Source organism: Podarcis pityusensis, assembly GCF_964106645.2.
Source record: "Podarcis pityusensis genome assembly, chromosome: 15".
In the NCBI taxonomy this organism is placed as follows: Eukaryota; Metazoa; Chordata; class Lepidosauria; order Squamata; family Lacertidae; genus Podarcis; species Podarcis pityusensis.
In genome coordinates this window covers 9593067-9611330 of record NC_138040.1, presented here as the reverse complement: position 1 = coordinate 9611330, position 18264 = coordinate 9593067, and the positions used below count along the sequence as shown (strand labels likewise).

At 44.3% G+C, this 18264-nt stretch overlaps 2 long non-coding RNA genes across 2 annotated transcripts in view; one reads left to right on the top strand and one right to left on the bottom strand.

The window, feature by feature from the left end:
• The first annotated feature begins 2338 nt into the window (after positions 1 to 2338).
• On the top strand, positions 2339 to 18208 carry LOC308464153. The gene is made up of 4 exons (XR_013979894.1): positions 2339 to 2537; positions 5017 to 5212; positions 13794 to 13901; positions 17764 to 18208. It is a non-coding gene; the product is annotated as an uncharacterized lncRNA (long non-coding RNA).
• LOC308464160 overlaps positions 8679 to 18264 on the bottom strand; it is a 65242-nt gene continuing 55656 nt past the window's right edge. The window contains exon 3 of the long non-coding RNA XR_013979903.1: positions 8679 to 12040. This is a non-coding gene — a long non-coding RNA (uncharacterized lncRNA). The remainder of the gene's footprint in view (positions 12041 to 18264) is intronic.

Below are 18264 nucleotides of genomic sequence, written 5' to 3'. Positions count from 1 at the left end.
TTTGCTCGCTCGTCAACTAGTGACAGATACCTGACTATTCTGACCATGTCAGAAATCGTGTATTTCTCAACACGGTCACAAAAGAATGTCTGTCATTCAGTGGCAAAGCATCTGCTTTCCATGCAGGAGGTCTTGGGTTCAATTTCCTCCCTTTCTGCGTAGGGCTGGGGAGAGACTCTGAAACTCTGAAGAGCTGCTGCCAGTCAGTGTAGGCAACACTGAGCAAGATGGAGCAATGGTCTGACTTGGTATAAGATAGCTTCCTATAATAAGGTTGCCATATTTCAATTAAAAAGAAAAACAGACATCCCAGTAATGTCTGGGAAATCCCGTACATAGGGCAGCACTACCTAAAATGATTCTGAATCCTCATTGTTTTCTTCCTCATCCTATGTAAGCAAGTGCCAATTGCAATTATCATGTGCCTGTTTTATTGCTATTCCTCCACTGTTTGGGCACCCTTGGCAATCCAGTTTTAAGGTGCATTTATTTCCCCCCTGACACAGCCACCGCCGGGCACTTCATCTGTTTTGAGTCACCGTGTCCATAACCGGGAAACTAAATATCTTGCTGAGTCTGAGATAGGGATTATTCCTGAGTTTCTTGTAGCAGATAATAGCATCACTAACACCTAAGGCGCTCTGTGGAGGTGTATCTGTCACCATCGTTCAGCTGCCAGAGTTAGCTAGTGCAAAAAAAAGGGGGGGGGACGATGTCCCTGGAATTTTAACAGAAGTTATTTGGGCTTCCTATTTTGAGTGTGCGCATGTGCCTATTTTATGGGATCTTAATTTCCTACCTTGGTCTATAGTGTGGTATAGTGGTTAGAGTACCAGCCTAGAACCTGGGAGACCGGGGTTCAAATCCCCACTCAGTTATGCAGCTCACAAGGGGCCTTGGGCTAGTCATATTCTTTCATCCTAACCTACCTCACAGGGTCCTTGTGATGATAAAATGAGAGAGGTAGAACCATATATGCCACCTTGAGCTCCTTTGAGGAAAGGTGGGATATATAGCTATAATTAGCAGAATATAGGTCGTCGTCCCCCCCGCACAGCATTCTGTAGCCACAGCATCCTCATTGGGCAGGTTTTTTGGGAGGGGGCATGGATCCCTGTAAACCTCAGAGTTGCTCATGTCTGCTGATGCCCTCGAGTTGCTGGTGCACATTGGGACTTGTGGGCTGTGAAAGGCAGAGCACCCCTCAATAAGCCAATGACCCACATGAGACATCACAGTCTAGTTTTGTCCTCACTCTCCTCCTCCCTATAAGGCATTTATATCCTGCCTTTCTAGGATACATCCCATTCAAGGCAGTTTAGTAATAAGAGTACTTGTCAGGCTTCAGGGAATCGGTTTCCTCCCCCATGGCAGGATAAATAAGAAGAAATCAAATGAAAGGAACGTCTTACCAGTTAGATTCTTTAATAATCACAGTGAGAGAGAAAAGAACATGTCTACTAGAAATGGCGGTGCTCCCAATTAAGGTTCACTCCCCCCTCCATCACTCCTATGTCTTGTAATCTGAGCTTGTGCCCTGTGCACTTTCTATTCTAACACTTTCTGAGCTCTCCGTTTCTTCGAAGAAGTGGGGTGGATGCTGTCCAGAGGCTGCGAATCTCTTAACTCTCTCTTCTAGTGTTTCTTCTGCTAGCTGTTCCCCTTCCAGTATTTCCCAACTTCTGCCTTCTGAACTATGCCCCTCTGTAAACCATTGTTCCAAATCTATACTGTTCTCCTGCTCCTGGAAAGATTCAGGATCAGGGGGAGAGGATGGCTCCCACCATTCTTCCTCAGTGCAGCCCTCCTCAGCACGGTCCCTGACAGTACTACAAACAATTTTTTGAAAATCCTCAACTTGAGAGGTAAAACCTGGGAGGGGGGGATTTAAAGTGCCCCTCCCCATGTTTTTCCAACAGGAAAACTGAACATTTGAGGGAATACTCAAAAACTCCTATGAAACATTTCCTCTTGTGGAATGTGAAATATTTAAGACTAGTTTTACCCAATCAATATTTGTAGCATGAATATTTTTGTGCTTGACTATCTACAACATTGAAAAATAATAAATTGTAGGTATACCATAGCACTCAATTCCAAGAAGCATTTCGGGGCCTAGAGGAGCACTAAGGTGACTGAGAGCAGATGGGGTTGACCAATGCCCCCATTTGCCCTAATAAAATAACCTCCACCACTGATTCCTCCCTCTTGTGCATGGTGTCATTTTTGTTTCTAGTAGCTTTCAGAACATGGCAGAGTCCCAAGTCCCTTATCCCCAAACTACAGTGTTAAAAGCAAGATACCATGTATGCAGCAGAGCTAAATCAGGCTGCTCATGGGACTGCTATGGTAGCTCAGTTCAGAGCATGCCACGAATGCCTGGCTGTGCCACTGAGGATGTTAGCTTTCATTTGAGTTCACCAGGATGTTTCAATTTATTCTGGAAGACAGGCTCGGCTTCTCCTGTGGGCCTCTGCTGCTTGACAGAGGGGTTGATTCAGAGGAGATCGGTGCGACTGTGCAACATGCATACTCAAGTATGTAAATATGTATTTACTATTATGGTTTCTGCACAGCGGGTTGAAAGGGGCTCTGCTCCCGATCCATGACGGCAGGCCCAAAGGTAAGTTGGCCAGCTGCCGTGAACTAAATTGGGGGGCTGAGACAAAAGACCATGAAACGACTCAGTTGCTGAATGCCGATGACAAAAATAGCCAGGATCACTACCCAATTTGGGGAAGGAATTAAAGCAAAACATGCTTGCAGACCTGCACTTTATTTAGCTCATAGATATATCCTTAACAGTGGGTAGTTGGGCTGAAGAATAAAAAGATGGATTATCCTACATGAAACCATCGAACTGGGCTTCTTATCTCAACTTTCTTTTGATGTTCTGCTGAAGTTTGGTTTTTATTACTCCTATGCTACACACTGAGAAGTTGAGATTGATGGAAAGCCACTTGTCTGAGAACCTGCCCAGGTGTTTGAATGGTCTATGAAGGAGGAGGTAAAGAGGAGAAATGGGTTTGGGGTGGTGGTTGTTGGGGTGTGTTGTTTCTTATTCAGCCCATGTTTCTATCATGAATTTCTGGGTGAAACTGCCTTAAAAGCAGAAACCAATCCGCTAAACAAAACACAAATATCCTTCGACTATTCGCCCTCTTCTAAATATTGCAAAACAGTTCTCCAACCAAACAGTATTAGGGGGAAAGTGGGCATAAAGATTTGCACTTGAGCAAAATGACATGGAAAAATGAATTAGATTAGGGGGAAATGCTTGCAAATTGTGTATAAAAGGGGAAAGAATCATAAAAATGTACATATTGGGAGAAATTTGCACTATATTCTGATGAATTTTCATGAGGATTTAAAAAAAGAAGAACTTTGACATGCTGCAGAACTGAATGGAGAACAAAATTTAAAAATGGAACAAATGGAAAATAGGAAGAATCTGAATTGTGTTCTCCCTTCCTAGAACATAATGATTGATAACTCAGCCTTTTGGCCACCATGCTTTAGCTGAGCTTCCTGCATTGCAGGGGTTGGACTAGATGACCCTTGGGGTCCCTTCCAACTCTACATGTCTATGATTCTATGCTATATGGACAAACCACTGCCAGAAGACCATTTCCTGCAGTTCCAACAACAGAGAACAAATTAGGGAACAGAAAGTTCCCCTTGACTTACGTATCACAGCGTAAAAAAACCAAAAAACGAATATAAATTCATGGATGAACATTTTGTATCCTTAATTCAATCTCCTATACTTGGTTTTACTTTTCTTTTTTAACATTTGCATTGCTTTGAGACACTTTTGTGGGGAAAGCGACAAATAAACAGAGTAAGTGATAGTGAAGAGTTTTTCTGTGACTGCACAGGAAACTCCAGCATTACATTCCACTTCTCCCTCCCCTCAAATTCAATGCTCAGAAACCATCGCAGAGATTCCTGTGGTGAGGGATCCTGGCAAGCCCCCTCTGTGGATGCTAATGGTTTCCTAGCAAGTTCAGAAGTGGCTCATCTTTCACACCTTCACTGCGGACAAATTCTCAGCTCTTCCAGGAGATACTCATCTGACATGAAATAATATCCCACGTGAAGCTGTTTTCTAGCGAGAAACAGTCCTGATTTCTCCCTGCCTCCCTTTATTATTGCTTCTTATCTTTTTGCATTTTTATTCCTATAACGTGGGAAGTGCATTTAAGAAGGGCACCAGACCCCTGGAAAGGAAAAAAAAAAACACACCATGCAAACACATAGGCCACAAAATCATCAAGAAGCAAAACTATTGTAAGGAGACCAACAACTCAGACAGGTGAGAGAGCAGAAAAGAGAAAGGGCATGAGGAAGAGGCAAAAGGCCAAATAAGTTCAATAATTCTTCCAAATAAAATTGTACTGGACTGGAATGAGGCGATTCATCATGTGACTGTTCATGCAAGTCAAAAAAAGGTCTCCCGTGTGACCACAAATTTTTGTGTTGCAGCAGAGACCTTGCAGTTTGCAGTTAGCTTCTCCAAGGAAACTACAGTGGTACCTCGGGTTACAGATGCTTCAGGTTACAGACACTTCAGGTTACAGACTCCACTAACCCAGAAATAGTATCTCAGGTTAAGAACTTTGCTTCAGGATGAGAACAGAAATCGTGCGGCAGCAGTGGGAGGCCCCATTAGCTAAAGTGGTACCTCAGGTTGAGAACAGTTTCAGGTTAAGAACGGACCTCCAGAACGAATTAAGTTCTTAACCTGAGGTGTTGTTGTTTAGTCATTTAGTCGTGTCCGACACTTTGTGACCCCATGGACCAGAGCACGCCAGGCACTCCTGTCTTCCACTGCCTCGCACAGTTTCATCAAATTCATGTTGGTAGCTTCTAAAACACTGTCCAACCATCTTGTCCTCTGTCGTCCTCTTCTCCTTGTACCCAACATCAGAGCTTTTCCCAGAGAGTCTCCTCTTCTCATGAGGTGGCCAAAGTATATCACACACACAATGCATCTAAATCATTTTTTTTTACCAGTCTAGCTGAGTCCCAGGAGGATTATAATTGAAGGTCTGAGCAACAAATGATGTTGCAGTATGAGTCAATCAAGGCGTGTTCTCAAGGTCCAGAGGAGGCAACTGCAACAAGCTAGACTTACTGCAATTATCACCTGCCCTAATGTCCCTCCTGCCTTCTGTGAGTCTGTCACATTTCCTCCACCTGAAACATGAAGGTATGTGCTGTTTTTAAAATGTTTTCAGTCACCCTTAAAGGTTTTTAGGTGCTCCTAATTTTAGATGCTCTTAATATTTTTTTTAAAAGTTTTAAATATGTGTATAAAAGGACCCCTGACCATTAGGTCCAGTTGTGACCGACTCTGGGGTTACAGCGCTCATCTCGCTTTATTAGCCAAGGGAGCCAGTGTACAGCTTCCGGGTCATGTGGCCAGCATGACTAAGCCACTTCTGGCGAACCAGAGCAGCACACAGAAACGCTGTTTACCTTCCTGCAGGAGCCTACCTATTTATCTACTTGCACCTTGACGTGCTTTCGAACTGCTAGGTTGGCAGGAGCAGGGACTGAGCAACGGGAGCTCACCCCGTCTCAGGGATTCGAACCGCCGAGCTTCTGATCGGCAAGTCCTAGGCTCTGTGGTTTAACCCACAGCGCCACCCGTGTCCCATCAAATATGTGTATATGTCTAAGTAATTAGCAGCCAGTTGCCAATCTCCTCTTCTTGGGGAAGGTTCTTGAGCAGATGGTTGTGGCACTCTTGGAGGAAATTGTTTTGGTCACACTGTAGGATGACCTCTGTTGGGAGAGAGAGAAAGGAAACGGCTCCTTGTTGATTCTCCTTGTCCTCTCAGCAGCTTTTCATACTATGAGTCATGGTATCCTTCTGGAGTATCTGCCAAAGTTGAGGAGAGGTGGCACCACTTTGTGGTGGTTCCAGTCCTACTAGGATGGATGTTTCCAGAGGGTGATGCTTGGGGATTGTTCTTCAGCCCTGTGGAGCCTTCAATGTGGGGTTCCTCAGGGTCTAATGTTACTGAACATGCTGTTTAACTTATTGTTATGATTAGTAGTAGTAGTATACCACCCTCCATCTGTAGATCTCAGGGTGGTTCACAACATAAAATTATAATATAAAAAACACAAAATACGTAATAAAAATAAGAACGAAAACAAACCAGTAATGTCCCCCTCCAACAACACATTTAAAAGGGCATCTGATGTTACTCAGCCAACAGCCTGGTTGAAGAGGAACATTTTTGCCTTGTGCCTAAAAGTGCATAATATAGGCACCAGCCGAATCTCCTTGGGGAGAGCATTCCACAAATAGGGAGTCACTGCAGAAAAGGCCCATTCTCATGTTGTGTCCCTCTGGACCTCTTGTGGAGGGGACATGTGAAAAAAGGGCCTCAGGACCCGGATAAGTTCCTAAGGAGACAGGTGGTCCTGAGATATTGGAGTCCTGAGTTGTCTACATAAAACTCCTGAGTGGAGTCATCTAGTGTTTTGGAGTTACATTGTCAGCAATATGCTGATGACACACAGCTCTACTTCTCCTTTACATCTGCAGGTGAGGCAGTGGAAGTGCTGGACCAGTGTCTTGCCTTGGCAATGGACTGCATGAGAGCTAACAAAGTGGTGGGTGGGTGGGTGTGAGAGAGAGCGCACATAAGAGACACACTGGGGCTCTGGGGTTTTGATTTTAAGAGCGGGGAACCCTGTTGCAAAGAAGGGACCTTCTTCTGCATTCTACATCAGCTGCCCGGGGAGGTGTTATTTGGTGCTGATTAATACATATATTTGTCATTGCAAATAATGCACTGTACAAATACGATCTTGGAGTTCTGCCATTATTTTCAGAACACTCAGCACAGGCATAAATGATCCTTGAGCTGCACAGCCACAGGGGAACAAAAGGCTAACCTTGGCTGAAGAGCTCCATCTCCTCCTCCAAAAAAATGCTCCATCACTAATTGCAACAGTAGAAAACTGTGTTCCCATCTTCTGTGTAACTTTCAAGGTTTATCAGTCAGAACGTGGCTATAACTTCTTTCTTTATCTTTATCTTTATCTATCCTGTGTTTTCCACATATCACCCTGAGCATATTTCCCATCGAATCATAGAGCTGGAGAGTTGGAAGGGACCAAAGAGTCGAACCCCCTGCAAAGCAGGAATAAGAACAAAAGAATCCCTGGCAGATGGCCACCCATCACCTGCTGAAAAACCTGAAATGAAGGAGAGTCTACCACTTCCCAAGGCAGTCTGTTCTACCATTGAACATCTCTTACCATCAGAAAGTTATTCCTCGTTTAATCGAAATCTCATTCCTTGTCATTTGAATCCATTGGTTTGAGTCCTGCCCTGTGGAGTGGCAGAAAACAAGCTTGCTCCATCTTCCATGTGACAGCCCTTCAGATGTTCAAATATGGCTATTCTATCACCTTTCAGTCTTCTCTTCTCCAGGCTAAACATGCCAAGCTCCCTCAACCGTTCCTCATAAAGCTTGGTTTCCAGATCCTTCATCATCTTGGTCACCTTCCTCTGCACAAATTCCAGCTTGTCGTCATACCACTTCCAAGCTTCCATTGTTTCAGGTTTTCATTAGGAGGTTTCGGGAAGCTATTCACTATGGGTTGATTACAATATTACTTCAATACAATATTAGAATCCCAGAAAATGACAGGCTCCATCCTGCTCCTTCTTGTGTGTCAGGCAAATGGTCCAACCTTCTATTTGGGAAAGGCACTGCCTGGAACCTTGAGGAGCCACAGACACTCAGTATAGACAACACTGAGGCTGCATTCACATGGCAGTTTATTCCTTTTCCCTGAGGTTTCCCTAACTGTTAGTCAAATATAGTGTAGAAATGTTAATATGACATAAAAGTCCCCTTCAGAAATCTAACAAAACATAGTCCAAGGATGGCACTCATTTCCATGTTAATTGCTTCCAGAAAAAAAGATGTGTTTGCAACCCCATTAACCCAGCAAATCATGGGAGTAAAGTGATAAAAAAAAAATAGACAGAATACAAGGATGCAGTTCTTCTATCTGCCATTTTCATGGGTGAAACATGAGGGAAGAGAAGCACAGGTGCGCGGAAAGGATGGGGGAATATTGCCCAATGACGTCCTTTGTTGTGCCACACCACGCCCACTGGTGGGAATGAAATTTAAGGCAGCATGCTGGTGTGTATCACTGAAAAAGCCACAGATCACTAACGCAACAGGAACTGCAGCACGAAGGGAACATTAGATAACAGAACAGAGGCACTAGCGTTAATCAGAAAAAAATAACACAATGCTTCCCACCTCTGAATGCACCCTGAGTAAGTTGAGCCAATGTGTTGATCCAGTACAAGGGAGAATTCTGTAAAATTCCCCTCTGAAATCTTCCACATTTAATAGATGGGTAGAAGAGATTTTTCCCCATTCCTGGGAATAGACTCCTGTGATGAAAAGTGTTGAAAAGTCTTAAACGAATATCTAATTTGTGTGAGTAATGTCCTGTGCTTAGCAATACAAAGAAAAGCTTTATATATTGATGGGGTTTAGGGGACAAAAAACCAATTCACTGAGTATCTGTCTTTCACCTACTACTATCATTTATTAGGAGAGAATTTTGAGCACAATGAAAACAGGGAGTAATTTAGAGGGGAACGAAAAAGCACCTCCAATAAGGATATTAAACGAAAGCCATAGATTTCAATCTCTGATTCTTTAATATCCTCTTTTGTCAGGCTTACAGATACTTTTAAGAAAAATAACATTGTATAGGACATTTCAAATTAGACCAGCTATTCAGGAGCTCAGGAGCTGCAAAGAGATATGGCTCTAGGTGAACTTACCACCAGGAATGCACCGATGGGACTTGGGGAGGTCGTTGCTCCTTCTCCAAGGCTTCCTTAAATTCACCTTGCTCAAGGAAGGACTGTAGCTCAGTGCTGTCCCTGGGATGCAAGAGGACCCAGGTATAATCCCTCGCATCTCCAGGTAGGGCTGGAAATTTCTCCTACTGTATCTGAGAGACTGTTTATCTGTTGTGCTCTTGCAGTTTCAACAGGAGCTAGTACTGGGTTGACCGTGGGAACATAGCTCATGCCTTGTGTGCAGCTGCTCCCAGGTTCAATCCCTGGCATCTCCAACTAGGACTGGCCCTGGTCTGAAATCCTGGAGAGCTGCTGCCGCTCACTGTAAGGTAGTACAGTGGTACCTTGGTTCTCAAATTCAATCCGTTCCGGAAGTCCATTCCAAAACCAAGGCTCACTTTCCCATAGAAACTAATGCAAAATGGGTTAATCCATTCCAGACTTTTAAAAACAGCCCCTATAACAGCAATTTAACATGAATTTTGCTATCTAACGAGACCACTGATCCATAAAATGAAAGCAATAAACAATGTGCTGCAGTCACACGACCAATCCATCAGTAGCTGAACACAGTCACAAAAACAAAACAAAAAAGCGGCAAAAACAAAAACGCAAAATAGGTGACAAAAACAGACAGACCTCAGCGTAACACTCAAAATGGAAGTGTGGTACTCAAATCAGAAGCGTAACACTCAAAACGAAGCATGTTCAGCTTCTGGAAAAAGTTCGCAACACCTGGAACACTTACTTCCGGGTTTGCAGCTCTATAGTAAGTCTCACCTAGACCACTTCCCATTCCTACACTTCTATGATCATTAGCCTTAAAAGAATGTGGGTCAAAGCATCATTGCATCCCTTCTAGCACCGTAGCTTTTCTTCCCCCCAAAGCCATGAGAGCTAGGAGCATGATCATTTTAAATCTGAGACATAAGCAAGTATTTGGTGTGGCAAAGTTTGTAGTGCATATATACTTGCAACATGGTCTTTGAGCTATAGCTCCTACCCAAACAATAACTTATTACAAGGATATTTGCTCCACAAACATTTGCTGCACCAAATACTCTGCAAAGGTCCCTAATTCAATCCCTGCCATATCCTGGTAAGCCTGGGAAACTCTCCTGCCTGAAACACTGGGGAGCTGTTTTCACTAAGTGTGGCCAGTATTAGACCAATGATCTAGTTTGGTGTCATCAGCTTCCTCCCTGCCTACGGCAGCCGAGTGCTCCTGTCTAGCTTGGAGGCTTCCCATAGGCATCTGGTTGGCTGAATTTTTGAGCCATTGGCCTGTTCCATCAAGCTCATCTTATGTTCTTACCAAGTATGGATGGGGCCACTGATGCAATTCTTCCTGTGAACTAAAGAAACTACTACCTGGTAGCTCCAGTCTATGGGGTGTTGCCCTTCTTGCAGTAGTCTTGCTGGCTAGTTATAGTAGCAACAATGGCTGGTGCCTATTGGGACCGGTAGGGCAGAAGGCAGGGAGACCAAGGGGCAGATGGAGGGAGTGCCAACAGCAGGCAGTGCCAACATATTCTGGTTTTGTCCCCATCCGTATCCTTGCTGACATCTACAAGGCAATTGCACTGTAATCTACATATTAATCCAACAAGTGAAGATCAGTTTGCTTAAAAATGAGAAACAAATTAATTCCATTAACAGCTGTAGTCTGTTCCCTGAGCTCCATAGAAACCACTTCTTTGAGTGCCGCCCTTGCCAGAATTAAAGTGGGTGGCAATTAGAGAGAGGTTTCGGATTCCAGCATCATTAGACGTCAAGAATTCATGCTTCTGAGCAGGGTAATGTGAATACCATAGCCATCTCTACTGGGGAAGTTTCAGCTCTTCAGCCAGTGGCGAGTGGTAGCTATTGAGGCTGGTGGGGTAGAAAGCAGGGAGGGCAACAGCAGGTGGCGCCAGAGGCAATGACAGGTAGAACCAACTCATTCTAGTTTCTTCCTCCCTGCTGAATTCCACTGAGACTTGAAGAGGAAGAGGAGACTCACAGGAAGTTTCACCCCTTGGACTGGTTGCAAATAAGAAAGCTGGCAAGATGGACGCTGGCTGGGGACCGACTGAGGTTGGTGGGGCAGAACCCTACTTGACCTCATGAACCAGCCTCCACTGTCTTCAGCTCCTCCTCTATGTCAAACATGGAATCCCAAAATTCTCTGTGCTGTTCGTCAGCAGTAAAATAGGGGTGGGGATAGAGAATTCCATTGAAAGTTAACTTGGTGGGGAGGTAGAATTCTCCAACCGTTGGGGCAAAGTCAAGGGGGAAACGAAATTCTCAGATAATCCCTTGCAACATTATCTTCTGAGAGCTTACCCTAATTGCACCACCTCTGAAAAAATCACAATGCACTTTTTTCCATGCGAAAATGTCTATTTAGTCTAATAAACCGCTCTGGCTAAAGGACAGCTAGCGACGCCACTGCCAACATAGCACCAGAAACAATAAATACACTGTATTTGTGCTGCTATGCAAAACACATCTCCCCGTAAACATATTTTGCAAGGGAGGTGAACTGATGGGGAAAGCCGCAAGATGGAAAGCAGACTTCCAACTTGTGGTACTTGTACTTATGAAGTCAACTTTTCATTCTCATTGTGCAAAATTCTATTTGGGCAGAAAGCCCTAAGGAGTTGTGACTGGTGGGTCTCAGTCATTTTCAGCCTTCTCAAGTGGACACAGTGGAGGGTAGAAAGTTTTGAGAACCCCATCTATTAAGTGATGCTGTTGTTTAGTTGATGTTCAACTTATCTCCATCCCTTTCCTGCTTTTGGGATTACAAGGGAGAGGAAATATCTATGTCCAGGAAAAAGTTGACAATCAAAGTTTACTTCCCTGCCATTAGTAAGGCAGTGTATTCTATTCAAACACAGCACATCACCCACCTGTGATACAGTGAAGCAGACAGAAAGACGTGTTCATTATTCTTCCTTTGCAAGTTGGGTATTATACAAAACAATCCCCTCGATGGAGATAAAGCAGATTCGAGTGTTGATCTTACTAACCTTCCAAGTCAGTTGAGCGGCCTAACCTATTATCATCTCAGCATGAATTCAGCGGCAAAGACATCACTTGGCATCAAGCAGAAACAAGATGTGAACCCGACCAGGAATTCCATATGAGGAGCCTTGCTTTCATTTTCTTGCATTAAGGCACAAGGCAGCTGCACTTCTGCAAGGAAAATGGGAAGAAGGGGCTTATTGGGGGTTGCCTTTCAGATATTTTCCACATTGTTTGGGTTTGCTCATGCATATTATGTATTAATAGTTGTCGCACACAACACCGGGAGCAAATTACTGTTACTGAGGAGGAGCTGCCATCTGTACCCAGATTATGCTGGAGAGAAGGATGGTCTTATGGGAAGGATACTCAGTGGGCCAGATTGCTCATTGGAGCTTAAGATTTCAAACGTGCAAAGAGTAGGGAGGGCAGTAGCAAGTGGCCAGTCTGTTTGATGTGCAGATATGTACCACGACCCTTGATTCTAGCTTAGAAAAAGCATTAAGGGGCGTTCAAGATAACCCATCCCACTGAAAGAATGCAAGCTGTCAAAACTATGCATAGCATGGAGGTAGCAGATAGAGAGAGGCTTTTCTCCCTCTCTCATAACTCAGAGACATCCAATGAAGAATTCAGGACAGACCCCCCCAAAAAGCACATCTTCAGTTTATAGTTAAACTGTGGAACTCACTTTTTTGCATTACAAGCAGATTGGTAGTGGGCCCTGTGTGTACATAGTTTTTAATTATTATTATTATTATTATTATTATTATTATTATTATTATGTTGTTGTTGTTGTTGTTGTTGTTGTTGTTGTTGTGGTTGTTGTGGTTGTGGTTGTTGTGGTTGTTGTTGTGCATTTTGTGTTTTTATATTGTAAACCATCATGTGATCTTTGATTGAAGAATGGTATCTAAATTTAATAAACAAGAAGAAGTAGTGCTGGGCAGGGAGGAAATGGCTGCTACTGCAGTCACTACCTGCTAGGTGAGTTGGAAGAACCTATGTAAGACCCCCGTTGTCAAAAGCAGGGACCTTTTTCATTGCTTGCAAACAGGACTGTGAAATTGGCATGGGTATTCCTACATTTGCTCAGCCATATTGAAAAGGAACAACTTCTTGCCTTAGCTCTTTGAAATCTGCTGCTGAATGGTTGATATCCCCGCCTCCCCTTGCTCATGTGTGTGCAGATATCAGTGGCATAGTGTGGGTTGCCAGTGCCCGGGGCCTCACAGGTTGAGTAGGAGGGAGACAGGCAGAGTACTCATATGCATTGAACTGCCTAACAGCGTCCACATCACCGAGGATATCACATCCACAAAGATAAGAAAAGAAGAGTTTCGTTGTCTGGAGAGGTCACTTCCTGGTTCACACAGAGAAGCTGTTTTCAATGGAACCCAGTGATGGAAGTGCACAGCTGTATTGAGGAAGCACCAGGTGCTGAAATGTTGTGCTCCTAACAATTTTGTACCTAGCGCAACCACCCCTGTGCCCCCCACCATGCTATGCCACTGGTAGATATAGGTAAAATCTCCAGTGGAACAAGAAATTCTAAGGTTCTATTTCACCCTCTCTTATAACATTGAAGTAGAGACTTAAATCCATGAAAAAATTCCCAACTGGAAGGGCACTAAAGTGTGTGTGTGTGTGTGTGTGTATTCTGACCTGTTAATAAAAGACTAAAAGGTGCACATTAATATAAATATTTATATTCTGCTGTGCCATATTAGCACTTACGGATAATCTATCTCCCCTGCTAATGGTTCTGAGTAAAATGTGCAGTCAGTGCGGCTGACATTTTGAGGAGTTATTGCTGTATTGCTTCATCTTAGTCATCCCCACAGCCCCTTTCTTAGTGATTGATATGAGAGAGAGCGTACTGACTAAAATATCTATATTTCTTTCCCCATATGTGCTTCTATAGCCTGGTGAAAGCTTTGGCTTAGCTACGAACTTTGCAGCCCATTAAAATCAGCAGGAGAAGACCTGGCAGGCAGGAGACAATGACATTCCAACTCACAATGGAGCTGAGGTGAAATTCAGGAGCCACGAAACTGTTAGAGTTCAGGGGGCATTATTGTGTGGGGAGGTGTTGTGCTGCTATGTGTGCACTCTGTCTGGGGCTGTGTGGGAAGGAAACGGTCAACTGCCAGGAGGGATGTTGCAGAATTCTGACAAAAACAGAAATGGGAGCAAGGATGGCTAGTGTTTGCTTACATTTGGAATGGAAAGCAATCTGGGAAACACATCCACAAAGATATGCAGCTGGTTATACAATGAACGCTTGGGTTGCAAACGTGATCCGTGTGGGATGCACGTTCACAACCCGCAGCAGAATGTCTGTGCTCGAGCGGGTTGCAATTCGGTGCTTCTGCGCATGCATGACCCCCGAAACCCAGAAGTAACCCGTTCCAGTACTTCCAGGTTTCGGTGGGTCTGTAACCCAAAAAAACACAACCTGAAGCATCTGTAACCCAAGATATGACTGTATCCCCATCCCATTTGCACTGTGTTTCCTTTGTGCTGAAATGAATGGGGTGGAATAATGTAATGACAACATAATTTAGGGAATTTAGGGAAAGAAAAGTTAAGTGATTTCTCCACAGCAGGCAGAAAACAACTTTGTTCTTGGTGGAAGAAGAAATGCAGCAGAAAGAAGACAGTGCGGAATGCAACAAATACAGGGTGGGATAGAAAATAGTGCCTTCTTATATCCCTAGATGCCAATAAGGATGGAAGGGTCAATCTATGTCTAGTCTGTGTCACTTTCAGATATGTTCATTCATATGTCCACTCCCTTTCTTTCTGCACTAAATCTACACTTGTATACACACACACACACACACACACACACACACACACACATATATACTGTATATATACTGTGTGTGTGTGTGTGTGTGTGTGTGTGTGTGTGTGTGTGTGTTATATATATATATATAAAACCAACCCATATTTACAAAAAGAAAAAAGAAAATTGCTCAACTTTTTGTATTTAAATATTATTAAAATGCTTATCTTTATGCATTATCTCACAAAATTCACATTGTTGTATGTTATCTTACACAAAATGTGAACTTTGAACAGTTCAATGCCATCGCTATCTACTCAAAACTACCAACTCAAAGGGCACTTACTCCCAGGGAAATATGCACCCTACATATGTGTGATGCTTTAATATGTATTTTGTGAAAATTGAGTCAGAGAAGTGCAAAATTCAAAGGATAATTACATTCTGAGCATTGCATTACTCCAGGAAGTACAGATCAAGTCATCTCATATTGGAATTACACACACACACACACACACAAGCTTCCAGCTACCCCCACCAGCAGCAATGAGACTAACCATAAAAGGGGGAGAATGGTTTCATCCAGCAGCATTGAGCCTCTGCAGAAACCTTTCAGATAATTTTTCTCCGTCCTCACAAAGATTATTGCTGTAAATAATATTGCAAATATAAATAAATAAATAAATAAATAAATAACCATATATTTCACCACCTGAAAATGGGGCAGCAATTAGCAGAGGGAATGTTTGATCGTGCCTACATTTTGTGAATGCCAGTAAGTCCTATTTGTGAACTCCATCTAAAAGAACATCAGCAGGGACAGGAAGCAGGACATTTCAACTGGTGGCTCTGGTGAATCTCTCCCTGCTTGCCTTCTGGAGATAAGCTAATACATTTGGGTTTAAGAAAGCTTTTAAGGAAGCCCTTTACAACCTATGGAAAGGCCTCGGGAACATATAGATATTGCTGGACCAAAATACATGCCCTAAAAATGTTCCTTGCTCTCTTTGCAAGAAAGTTGCTTTTTTCATTTAGCATGTGAGTCCCAGAGAATCAACATTTTCTTGTAAAACCGAACGGGGAGAGGGAGATCTGAAGAATTTAAAATGTCACTTGGAGCATCCGAAATTGCCCTGTAGAAGAATTTGTTCACAAGTCAACCTTTATAAGCGCATGAACATGGATTTCTCTTACTCCTGGGAAATCAAGAGCGATGCTAACTCTTCGCGATGTGGTAAAGCAAGCAGTAGCCTGGAGATAAATACCACAAATAGGATGGATGCATTTTGCACATAACATAAACAAGCTGAGCTGGAATAAGGAAAACAAATTACAGGTCATTCCAGGCAGCTTCATATTGAAGACATCCTGTTTTGGGCAAGCAGGACTCATTAACTCGGTGCATTGAGCTGAGGCTCTAAAAGGGGCTGGCAGGTAGATTAGCATCTGAAACTGTATGAAGTTTTGCTTGTTTGTTTGTTTATCATTGCATTTCTAAGCCTTCATTCCTCTAAGGAGTTCAAGTTAATATATATGGTTCTCCCCTGCTCTCCATTTTACCCTCGCGACATCCCTGTGAGGCAGGATACGGTCCTGAGCACCCCTCAACCAAGGAAGGATTATAGCAGTTCCTAAGGTGCCCCAGATACATACACACACAAACACACAAACACACATTTCTAGAGTCTGGGCAGCTGCTCCCAGGTCTGTGACCCATGGAGGAGTTGCGTGGTGAGTTCCCGCCTCCCCCTTGGAAATAAAGACACAGGACACCAGCATTTTAGGTTAATGGGCAAGAATTGGCCACAACTTTATTGGTTACAGGAATTGAGCGGTATTGGCTTAGGCATTGGTCCTATCGACTATCCGGCTTCAGCCTGATTGCTTGAAGACAGGGAAGGGTTAACCGCCAGTAAGGGGGGTCCTGCACATCAATTAGGAGCTCCCCCAGGGTCACCGCTTGGGGGCGTGCCTTGGCCCCTCACCTCCATAGGCTTCGGACAGGGCAACGCCTCCTGGAATCCTTTACCAGACTACCCTTCGATATGGGGAAAGGTGATGGCGCTTCCTCCCCCCTCCCATCTACATAACAATACCCCTACCAATGCCTGACCGCCAATGCCGAGGAAGTTGTGACGATTTGCTACGAGGTAGGCGAAAAACCAAATGGCTGGAGCCAATTTGCCAAGTGGAAAAAAATCCTACCAGGTCCCTTGACGGCAACCGACCGAAGTCCATAGCAAGGTCAGAGAGCCAAACCTAAAGGGTGGAAAGGGTGGGAAACCGGAGCAGCTGGAGCAAAGAAAGAGGAAAAGCCTCGGCCGCACTGGACCTAAATAGCGCGGGCCACTCCTCCCGGGCCAGCCGATTGGCTGGCAAGGGAGATGATCTGGCCGAGGATTCCCCCAGTCTCGCGGGAGCTGCGAGTCAGCCCCCGCGCACATGGGAGGGTGTGAAGCCCACAACCCCACCTCCTCTCAAGCTCGGAAGTGGCTTTGTGGCAACAGTGGGACCACCACACCCCACTCCCAGGTTATGTACCTTCATTTGATGGGGTGCATGAATGCAACCTGAGGTTTCTGCTACACTGAAACCATAACTGCTCTTCCCTCTTCAAGCACCTCCTGGTTCTAGAAAACAGCAGGGCAAAGGATGGCAGGGATTTGACTGGCCTGAACAGCCTCTCTCTCCACTTCTGACAAATCTTGCATGCCCACCTCCATCTCTGACTGCTCTGACCCTTCCTCTTCATCCCACCCTGGCACTGTAAGCAGCACCAAACACCCATACGTCACTGCCCCTGCTCTCCTGGGTCAATCCACTGCCCCCCCGCCCCCACCACACACTCGTCAGAGTCCTGCCAGTTAGACTGAGAGATGGTGACTGGCCCAAGAACACCCACTGAGCTTCATGGCTGAGCACAGATTTGAACTTTGATGCCAAGGTTAAGGGTAGCCAATTTCTGTGTGACTGCACAAAACTTAGGGAACAAGCTGTGCTATCATAATGATTAAGGTTTTAAACGATAATTTTAGGTTATATGTTAATGGCCAAGTTTTAATTTATATATTTTTTAACTGTTGCTATATTGTCCCTGTTATAGGTAAAGGGACCCCTGACCATTAGATCCAGTTGCGGACGACTCTGGGGTTGCGCGCTCATCTCGCTCTATAGGCCAAGGGAGCCAGTGTTTGTCCGCAGACAGCTTCCAGGTCATGTGGCCAGCATGACTAAGCCGCTTCTGGCGAACCAGAGCAGCGCACAGAAACACCGTTTACCTTCCTGCTGGAGCAGTACCTATTTATCTACTTGCACTTTGACGTGCTTTCGGACTGCTAGGTTGGCAGGAGCTGGGACTGAGCAACGGGAGCTCACCCCATCGTGGGGATTCGAACCGCCAACCTTCTGATTGGCAAGTCCTAGGCTCTTTGGTTTAACCCACAGCGCCACCTGTTATACCTGTCATACCTAAATGCAAATTCAAATGTATGACTTCCTTGATATTGTATGTGGGCTGGGACTGGTCTGTGACCGAAATAATAAAATTCATTCACTTTGATGCCACAGACTAGCTGGATGTAGAGCTGGGGAACCTCTAAGGGAA